Raw genomic sequence first — 12,163 nt, 5'->3', positions numbered from 1 at the left:
TTCTCTATTATTGTGTGAAGGCGAAGGCCTTCACACATATGTTATTCTACACCATTCTCTATTATTATTATTAGTGTGAAGGTGAAGACCTTCACACTATTGTTATTCCTGTCCTTTATTATTATTGTGTGAAGGCGAAGGCCTTCACACATTGATATTGTACTTTATTATTAAACAACTTATTCCTCCCACTTTTTTGACATCTAACTACTCCCACATGCTTCAACCGATTCACCTCGTTCAACCTTTCACACGTTCCAAAAATTCATGGCACGCTTGCCAGTATTTTTCGCGTTCATAACATTTACCGTTTTTAAGTAATTAGCAAATTTGTGCCTTTTATTTCCCCATTCATTCTTAATGGCAATGTCAACCCGAGCCAGTTTCCTGTAGTGGGTTCGATTCCCACATTGGGCGTCATTAATTATTTTACTCTTTATTCTTCCCGCTTATCATTTTCAACGCTTATCATTTGTAACTAACATTCGCATTCAACATTCATTACATTAAGCAATTTCCACCACTTTGATTACGTATTCGCATTCAACAAACACATTCATTACATTAACCAATTGCAACCACGACATAGTAAGGGACTCAATTAGCTCGTGGGAAACACAAGTGATTCCAGTACACGAGCATCATTCCCGAGTGGTATCAAAACCCGCGTCAGTTCGATTCCCACATTGGGCGTCATTGTTTATTTTACTCTTTATCCTTCCCGGTTATCATTTTCAACGGTTATCATTTGTAACTTTTGTCATTCGCATTCAACATTAATTACATTAAGCAATTTCCACCACTTTGATTACGCATTCGCATTCAACAAACACATTCATTACATTAACCAAATTCAACCAGCAAGAAGGAAGGATCCTCATTAGCTCAGTCGGAAACACAATGGAAATGTCAACCCGAGCCAGTTTCCTGTAGTGGGTTCGATTCCCACATTGGGAGTCATAAATTATTTTACTCTTTATTCTTCCCCCTTATCATTTTCAACGCTTATCATTTGTACCTTTTTTGTAACATTTGTAACGTTTCATTTTTAACGCTTATCATTTGTACCTTTTTGTAACATGTATTTGTAACATTTTCCCATTTATTTCACAATTATCTATTTTCCCTTTGTATTCTTCCCGCTCATCATTTTTAACGCTTAACGTTTGTAACTTAAGATCTGCCTTCGCCTTCACACGCAATTTCTTCCGAAATTGCAATTCTAGTTATTATTGTGTGAAGGCGAAGGCCTTCACACATTGATATTGTACTTTATTGTGTGAAGGCGAAGGCCTTCACACATTGATATTGTACTTTATTATTAAACAACTTATTCCTCCCACTTTTTTGACATCTAACTACTCCCACATGCTTCAACCGATTCACCTCGTTCAACCTTTCACACGTTCCAAAAATTCATGGCACGCTTGCCAGTATTTTTCGCGTTCATAACATTTACCGTTTTTAAGTAATTAGCAAATTTGTGCCTTTTATTTCCCCATTCATTCTTAATGGCAATGTCAACCCGAGCCAGTTTCCTGTAGTGGGTTCGATTCCCACATTGGGCGTCATTATTTATTTTACTCTTTATCCTTCCCGGTTATCATTTTCAACAGTTATCATTTGTAACTTTTGTCATTCGCATTCAACATTCATTACATTAAGCAATTTCCACCACTTTGATTACGCATTCGCATTCAACAAACACATTCATCACATTAACCAAATTCAACCAGCATGAAGGAAGGATCCTGATTAGCTCAGTTGGAAACACAATGGAAATGTCAACCCGAGCCAGTTTCCTGTAGTGTGTTCGATTCCCACATTGGGAGTCAAATTATTTTACGCTTTATTCTTCCCCCTTATCATTTTCAACGCTTATCATTTGTACCTTTTTTGTAACATTTGTAACGTTTCATTTTTAACGTTTATCATTTGTACCTTTTTGTAACATGTATTTGTAACATTTTCCCATTTATTTCACAATTATCTATTTTCCCTTTGTATTCTTCCCGCTCATCATTTTTAACGCTTAACGTTTGTAACTTAACATCTGCCTTCGCCTTCACACGCAATTTCTTCCGAAATTGCAATTCTAGTTATTAAACAACTTATTCCTCCCACTTTTTTGACATCTAACTACTCCCACATGCTTCAACCGATTCACCTCGTTCAACCTTTCACACGTTCCAAAAATTCATGGCACGCTTGCCAGTATTTTTCGCGTTCATAACATTTACCGTTTTTAAGTAATTAGCAAATTTGTGCCTTTTATTTCCCCATTCATTCTTAATGGCAATGTCAACCCGAGCCAGTTTCCTGTAGTGGGTTCGATTCCCACATTGGGCGTCATTAATTATTTTACTCTTTATTCTTCCCGCTTATCATTTTCAACGCTTATCATTTGTAACTAACATTCGCATTCAACATTCATTACATTAAGCAATTTCCACCACTTTGATTACGTATTCGCATTCAACAAACACATTCATTACATTAACCAATTGCAACCACGACATAGTAAGGGACTCAATTAGCTCGTGGGAAACACAAGTGATTACAGTACACGAGCATCATTCCCGAGTGGTATCAAAACCCGCGTCAGTTCGATTCCCACATTGGGCGTCATTATTTATTTTACTCTTTATCCTTCCCGGTTATCATTTTCAACGGTTATCATTTGTAACTTTTGTCATTCGCATTCAACATTCATTACATTAAGCAATTTCCACCACTTTGATTACGCATTCGCATTCAACAAACACATTCATTACATTAACCAAATTCAACCAGCAAGAAGGAGGGATCCTCGTTAGCTCAGTCGGAAACACAATGGAAATGTCAACCCGAGCCAGTTTCCTGTAGTGGGTTCGATTCCCACATTGGGAGTCATAAATTATTTTACTCTTTATTCTTCCCCCTTATCATTTTCAACGCTTATCATTTGTACCTTTTTTGTAACATTTGTAACGTTTCATTTTTAACGCTTATCATTTGTACCTTTTTGTAACATGTATTTGTAACATTTTCCCATTTATTTCACAATTATCTATTTTCCCTTTGTATTCTTCCCGCTCATCATTTTTAACGCTTAACGTTTGTAACTTAACATCTGCCTTCGCCTTCACACGCAATTTCTTCCGAAATTGCAATTCTAGTTATTCTACTTATTCTGCCCACTTTTTCGGCGCTTAACTACTTCCACATACTTCAACCGATTCACTCCATTCCACTTTTCACTTATTCCAAATATTCATGGCAACACTGCTTAGATTTTTTTCCTTCCAAAAATTTTCCGTTTTCGCAAAATTCACAAATTTACGGCGATTCTTGCCCCATTCATTCTTAATGGCAGATTCAACATTTCACATTTATGTTGTTCCAGTTTGAAATTCACATAATTCAACACATTCAAATCACATTGGGGACATTCCCAAACTTGCCAAATTCAACATTTTCACGTTTTCATCTTTTATTTTGAAATTCACACTCTATTCCTTTTTCCCTTTTCCCTTCTCATTTCTACATTTTTCAACCGATTCAACCCATTCCAACTTTCAACTGTTCATCTTTTCTCTACCTATTCCACAACTTCCCACTTACCAAAAACTACACATCTTTTATTTTGAAATTCAACCAAAATTCTCTAAAATTTCCTTTTTTCTACTCTAATTTCTACATTTTTCAACCGATTCAACCCATTCCAACTTTCAACTGTTCATAATTTTTCTACCTATTCAACAACTTCCCACTTATCAAAAACTTCACTTCTTTTATTTTGAAATTCACACCCAATTCCTTTTTCCCTTCTCATTTCTACATTTTTCAACCGATCCAACCCATTCCAACTTTCAACTGTTCATAATTTTTCTACCTATTCAACAACTTCCCACTTATCAAAAACTTCACTTCTTTTATTTTGAAATTCACACCCAATTCCTTTTTCCCTTCTCATTTCTACATTTTTCAACCGATTCAACCCATTCCAACTTTCAACTGTTCATCTTTTCTCTACCTATTGCACAACTTCCCACTTACCAAAAACTTCACATCTTTTATTTTGAAATTCAACCAAAATTCTCCAAAATTTCCTTTTTTCTACTCTAATTTCTACATTTTTCAACCGATTCAACCCATTCCAACTTTCAACTCTTCATCATTTTTCTACCTATTCCACAACTTCCCACTTCCCAAAAACTTCACATCTTTTATTTTGAAATTCACACCCAATTCCTTTTTCCCTTCTCATTTCTACATTTTTCTACCGATTCAACCCATTCCAACTTTCAACTGTTCATCCTTTTTCTACCTATTCCACAACTTCCCACTTACCAAAAACTTCACATCTTTTATTTTGAAATTCACACCCAATTCCTTTTTCCCTTCTCATTTCTACATTTTTCAACCGATTCAACCCATTCCAACTTTCAACTGTTCATCATTTTTATACCTATTCCACAACTTCCCACTTACCAAAAACTTCACATCTTTTATTTTGAAATTCACGCCCAATTCCTTTTTCCCTTCTCGTTTCTACATTCTTCAACCGATTCAACCCATTCCAACTTTCAACTGTTCATCATTTTTCTACCTATTCAACAACTTCCCACTTGCCAAAAAATTCACATCTTTTATTTTGAAATTCACGCCCAATTCCCTTTTCCCTTCTCATTTTTACATTTTTTAACCGATTCAACCCATTCCAACTTTCAACTGTTCATCATTTTTCTACCTATTCCACAACTTACCAAATAATTCACATCTTTTATTTTGAAATTCACACCCAATTCTCCAAAATTTCCTTTTTCCCTTCTCATTTCTACATTTTTCAACCGATTCAACTCGTTTCAACATCATTCTGCAACATTCCTTAAATATTTATTCAACTTCTTCACCTTCACACGCAATTCCTTCAGGAATTGCAAATTCTAGTTATTGTGTGAAGGCGAAGGCCTTCACACATATGTTATTCTACTTTTTTCACTTTATTATTGTGTGAAGGCGAAGGCCTTCACACATATGTTATTCTACTCCATTTACTTTATTATTATTATTGTGTGAAGGCGAAGGCCTTCACACATATGTTATTCTACACCATTCTCTATTATTGTGTGAAGGCGAAGGCCTTCACACATTGATATTGTACTTTATTATTAAACAACTTATTCCTCCCACTTTTTTGACATCTAACTACTCCCACATGCTTCGACCGATTCACCTCGTTCAACCTTTCACACGTTCCAAAAATTCATGGCACGCTTGCCAGTATTTTTCGCGTTCATAACATTTACCGTTTTTAAGTAATTAGCAAATTTGTGCCTTTTATTTCCCCATTCATTCTTAATGGCAATGTCAACCCGAGCCAGTTTCCTGTAGTGGGTTCGATTCCCACATTGGGCGTCATTAATTATTTTACTCTTTATTCTTCCCGCTTATCATTTTCAACGCTTATCATTTGTAACTAACATTCGCATTCAACATTCATTACATTAAGCAATTTCCACCACTTTGATTACGTATTCGCATTCAACAAACACATACATTACATTAACCAATTTCAACCACTACATAGTAAGGGACTCAATTAGCTCGTGGGAAACACAAGTGATTCCAGTACACGAGCATCATTCCCGAGTGGTATCAAAACCCGCGTCAGTTCGATTCCCACATTGGGCGTCATTATTTATTTTACTCTTTATCCTTCCCGGTTATCATTTTCAACGGTTATCATTTGTAACTTTTGTCATTCGCATTCGACATTCATTACATTAAGCAATTTCCACCACTTTGATTACGCATTCGCATTCAACAAACACATTCATTACATTAACTAAATTCAACCATTACTGAGAAAGGAGCCTGATTAGCTCAGTTGGAAACACAATGGCAATGTCTACCCGCGCCAGTTTCCTGTAGTGGGTTCGATTCCCACTTTGGGCGTCATAAACTATTTTACTCTTTATTCTTCCCCCTTATCATTTGTACCTTTTTTGTAACATTTGTAACGTTTCATTTTTAACGCTTATCATTTGTACCTTTTTGTAACATGTATTTGTAACATTTTCCCATTTATTTCACAATTATCTATTTTCCCTTTCTATTCTTCCCGCTCATCATTTTTAACGCTTGACGTTTGTAAATGAACATCTGCCTTCGCCTTCACACGCAATTTCTTCCGAAATTGCAATTCTAGTTATTGTGTGAAGGCGAAGGCCTTCACACATTGATATTGTACTTTATTATTAAACAACTTATTCCTCCCACTTTTTTGACATCTAACTACTCCCACATGCTTCAACCGATTCACCTCGTTCAACCTTTCACACGTTCCAAAAATTCATGGCACGCTTGCCAGTATTTTTCGCGTTCATAACATTTACCGTTTTTAAGTAATTAGCAAATTTGTGCCTTTTATTTCCCCATTCATTCTTAATGGCAATGTCAACCCGAGCCAGTTTCCTGTAGTGGGTTCGATTCCCACATTGGGCGTCATTAATTAATTTACTCTTTATTCTTCCCGCTTATCATTTTCAACGCTTATCATTTGTAACTAACATTCGCATTCAACATTCATTACATTAAGCAATTTCCACCACTTTGATTACGTATTCGCATTCAACAAACACATTCATTACATTAACCAATTGCAACCACGACATAGTAAGGGACTCAATTAGCTCGTGGGAAACACAAGTGATTCCACTACACGAGCATCATTCCCGAGTGGTATCAAAACCCGCGTCAGTTCGATTCCCACATTGGGCGTCATTATTTATTTTACTCTTTATCCTTCCCGGTTATCATTTTCAACGGTTATCATTTGTAACTTTTGTCATTCGCATTCAACATTCATTACATTAAGCAATTTCCACCACTTTGATTACGCATTCGCATTCAACAAACACATTCATTACATTAACCAAATTCAACCAGCAAGAAGGAAGGGTCCTCATTAGCTCAGTCGGAAACACAATGGAAATGTCAACCCAAGCCAGTTTCCTGTAGTGGGTTCGATTCCCACATTGGGAGTCATAAATTATTTTACTCTTTATTCTTCCCCCTTATCATTTTCAACGCTTATCATTTGTACCTTTTTTGTAACATTTGTAACGTTTCATTTTTAACGCTTATCATTTGTACCTTTTTGTAACATGTATTTGTAACATTTTCCCATTTATTTCACAATTATCTATTTTCCCTTTGTATTCTTCCCGCTCATCATTTTTAACGCTTAACGTTTGTAACTTAACATCTGCCTTCGCCTTCACACGCAATTTCTTCCGAAATTGCAATTCTAGTTATTATTATTATTCTCTACGTTTCTCCACACTTTTTTGACACGTTTCATCTTCCACATAATTCATCCGATTCACTCCATTCCACTTTTCACGTATTCCAAATATTCACGCGACGAGCGCTTGTATTTTGCTCGTTCCGAAAATTTTCCGATTCCGCAAAATTCCCAAAATTCCGACAAATTTTTCCCCATTCATTCTTAATGGCACATTCGACATTTCACATTTACGTCGTTCCAATTTGAAATTCACATCATTCAGCACATTCTAATCACATTCGGAAGGATTCTCGACATTCCCAAAATTCCCAAATTCGAAAATTTCACGTTTTCACGTTAAAAATTCCGACAAATTTTCACAAAATTTCGTTTTTCACCTCTAACTTCTACATTTTTCAACCGATTCAACTCGTTCCAACTTTCAACTGTTCATCTTTTGCCTACCTATTCCACAACGTCCCACTTACCAAAAACTTCACATCTTTTATTTTGAAATTCAACCAAAATTCTCTAAAATTTCGTTTTTCTACTCTAATTTCTACATTTTTCAACCGATTCAACCCATTCCAACTTTCAACTGTTCATTATTTTTCTACTGATTCCACAACTTCCCACTTACCAAAAGCTTCACATCTTTTATTTTGAAATTCACACCCAATTCCTTTTCCCTTCTCATTTCTACATTTTTCAACCGATTCAACCCATTCCAACTTTCAACTGTTCATCATTTTTCTACCTATTCCACAACTTCCCACTTACCAAAAACTTCACATCTTTTATTTTGAAATTCACACCCAATTCTCCAATATTTCCGTTTCTCCTTCTCATTTCTACATTTTTCAACCGATTCAACCCATTCCAACTTTCAACTGTTCATCATTTTTCTACCTATTCCACAACTTCCCACTTACCAAAAACTTCACATCTTTTATTTTGAAATTCACACCCAATTCCTTTTTCCCTTCTCATTTCTACATTTTTCAACAGATTCAACCCATTCCAAATTTATTCACTTAATTCACCTTATTCTTCCCACATTCACTCCCATTCACCCCCACTTCCACTATGCTTACACAATTCAACCCTTGACCCCCAATTCCAGTGTGGCGGCCATCTTGGATGACCCTGAAGTGCCACCAATGAACCCAGAATGAACCGGAAGTGGCCCAAATCAAACCGAAAGTGACCCCAAATAGACCGGAAGTGACCTCAGGTAAACCGGAAGTGACCCCAAATCAAACCGGAAGTGACCCCAAATGTACCGGAAGTGACCTTTTTAAACCGGAAATGACCCCTAATAAACCGGAAGTGACCTCAGACGAACCGGAAGTGACCCAAATTAAACCGGAAGTGACCCCAAATAGACCGGAAGTGACCTCAGGTAAACCGGAAGTGACCCCAAATCAAACCGGAAGTGACCCCAAATGTACCGGAAGTGACCTTTTTAGACCGGAAATGACCCCTTATAAACCGGAAGTGACCTCAGACGAACCGGAAGTGACCCAAATTAAACCGGAAGTGACCCAAATAAACCGGAAGTGACCCCAAATAGACCGGAAGTGACCTCAGGTAAACCGGAAGTGACCCAAAATGAACCGGAAGTGACCTTTTTAGACCGGAAATGACCCCTAATAAACCGGAAGTGACCTCAGACGAACCGGAAGTGACCCGAATTAAACCGGAAGTGACCCCAAATAGACCGGAAGTGACCTCTGGTAAACCGGAAGTGACCACAAATGAACCGGAAGTGACCTTTTTAGACCGGAAGTGACCCCAAATAAACCGGAAGTGACCTCAGCTAAACCGGAAGTGACCTGTTTTAAACCGGAAGTGACCCAAATAAACCGGAAGTGACCCAAACTAGACCGGAAGTGACCCGAATCAAACCGGAAGTGACCTTATTTCAACACTGAGTGGCCCAAATAGCTACATTTGCGCTAACTTTTTCGTTTTTTGTCTGATTTAACCCGTTTCAACATTTTTACCCCAAAAGTGAATCTCCTGAGGCCGTTTTTTTTGTTTTGTTCCAAATTTAGAAAGATTTTGGCGCAATTGCTTTTTTTTATTTTCCCATTCATTCTCTATGGGGATTCAACATTTGCTCTAACTTCTACATTTTTTAACTGATTCAACCCGTTCCAACTTTCAACTGTACATCTTTTGCCTACCTATTCCACAACTTCCCACTTACCAAAAATTCCAAATTCGAAATTCAACCAAATTCTCCAAAATTTCGTTTTTCTACTCTAATTTCTACATTTTTCAACCGATTCAACCCATTCCAACTTTCAACTGTTCATCTTTTGCCTACCTATTCCACAACTTCCCACTTACCAAATATTCCAAACTTTCAATTTTGAAATTCACCACAAATTCTCCAAATATTCTACATTTCTCAAGTAATTCAACACGTTACAACATCGTTCGGCAGCATTCCCCGAAAAAGTTATTCATACATTTCGCCTTCACACGCAATTTCTCCAGAAATTGCAAAATTCTAGTTGTGTGAAGGCGAAGGCCTTCACACATATGTTATTCTACACCATTCTCTATTATTATTATTGTGTGAAGGCGAAGGCCTTCACACATATGTTATTCTACACCATTCTCTATTATTATTATTATTATTATTCTTCTATTTTATTCTCCACACTTTTTCGACACGTTTCATCTTCCACATAATTCATCCGATTCACTCCATTCCACTTTTCACGTATTCCAAATATTCACGCGACGAGCGCTTCCATTTTTCTCGTTCCGAAAATTTACCGATTCCGCAAAATTCCCAAAATTCCGACAAATTTTTCCCCATTCATTCTTAATGGCACATTCTACATTTCACATTTACGTCGTTCCAATTTCAAATTCACATCATTCAACACATTCTAATCACATTCGGAAGGATTCTCGACATTCCCAAAATTCCCAAATTCGAAAATTTCACGTTTTCACGTTAAAAATTCCGACAAATTTTCACAAAATTTCGTTTTTCACCTCTAACTTCTACATTTTTCAACCGATTCAACTCGTTCAAACTTTCAACTGTTCATCCTTTGCCTACCTATTCCACAACGTCCCACTTACCAAAAACTTCACATCTTTTATTTTGAAATTCAACCAAAATTCTCTAAAATTTCGTTTTTCTACTCTAATTTCTACATTTTTCAACCGATTCAACCCATTCCAACTTTCAACTGTTCATTATTTTTCTACCGATTCCACAACTTCCCACTTACCAAAAGCTTCACATCTTTTATTTTGAAATTCACACCCAATTCCCTTTCCCTTCTCATTTCTACATTTTTCAACCGATTCAACCCATTCCAACTTTCAACTGTTCATCATTTTTCGACCTATTCCACAACTTCCCATTTACCAAAAACTTCACATCTTTTATTTTGAAATTCACACCCAATTCCCTTTTCCCTTCTCATTTCTACATTTTTCAACCGATTCAACCCATTCCAACTTTCAACTGTTCATCATTTTTCTACCTATTCCACAACTTCCCACTTACCAAAAATTTCACATCTTTTATTTTGAAATTCAACCAAGATTCTCTCAAATTCCGTTTTTGTACTCTAATTTCTACATTTTTCAACCGATTCAACCCATTCCAACTTTCAACTGTTCATCATGTTTCTACCTATTCCACAACTTCCCAAAAACTTCACATCTTTTATTTTGAAATTCACACCCAATTCCTTTTTCCCTTCTCATTTCTACATTTTTCAACCGATTCAACCCATTCCAACTTTCAACTGTTCATCATTTTTCTACCTATTCCACAACTTCCCACTTACCAAAAACTTCAATTCTTTTATTTTGAAATTCACACCTAATTCCCTTTTCCCTTCTCATTTCTACATTTTTCAACCGATTCAACCCATTCCAACTTTCAACTGTTCATCATTTTTCTACCTATTCCACAACTTCCCACTTACCAAAAACTTCACATCTTTTATTTTGAAATTCACACCCAATTCCCTTTTCCCTTCTCATTTCTACATTTTTCAACCGATTCAACCCATTCCAACTTTCAACTGTTCATCATTTTTCGACCTATTCCACAACTTCCCACTTACCAAAAACTTCACATCTTTTATTTTGAAATTCACACCCAATTCCCTTTTCCCTTCTCATTTCTACATTTTTCAACCGATTCAACCCATTCCAACTTTCAACTGTTCATCATTTTTCGACCTATTCCACAACTTCCCAAAACCTTCACATCTTTTATTTTGAAATTCACACCCAATTCCTTTTTCCCTTCTCATTTCTACATTTTTCAACCAATTCAACCCATTCCAACTTTCAACTGTTCATCATTTTTCGACCTATTCCACAACTTCCCACTTACCAAAAACTTCACATCTTTTATTTTGAAATTCGCCACAAATTCTCCAAATATTCTACATTTCTCAAGTAATTCAACACGTTTCAACATCGTTCGGCAGCATTCCCCGAAGAAGTTATTCATACATTTCGCCTTCACACGCAATTTCTCCAGAAATTGCAAAATTCTAGTTGTGTGAAGGCGAAGGCCTTCACACATATGTTATTCTACACCATTCTCTATTATTATTATTATTATTATTCTCTTTTATTCTCCACACTTTTTTGTCCACTTTCATCTTCCACATAATTCATCCGATTCACTCCATTCCACTTTCCACGTATTCCAAATATTCACGCGATGAGCGCTTCCATTTTTCTCGTTCCGAAAATTTTCCGATTCCGCAAAATTCCCAGAATTCCGACAAATTTTTCCCCATCCATTCTTAATGGCACATTCGACATTTCACAAAATTTCGTTTTTCACCTCTAACTTCTACATTTTTCAACCGATTCAACCCATTCCAACTTTCA

The sequence above is a fragment of the Syngnathus typhle genome, linkage group LG15, assembly GCF_033458585.1.
Source record: "Syngnathus typhle isolate RoL2023-S1 ecotype Sweden linkage group LG15, RoL_Styp_1.0, whole genome shotgun sequence".
In the NCBI taxonomy this organism is placed as follows: Eukaryota; Metazoa; Chordata; class Actinopteri; order Syngnathiformes; family Syngnathidae; genus Syngnathus; species Syngnathus typhle.
The sequence above is the reverse complement of the archived record's forward strand: the minus strand, read 5'-3'. Positions refer to the sequence as shown.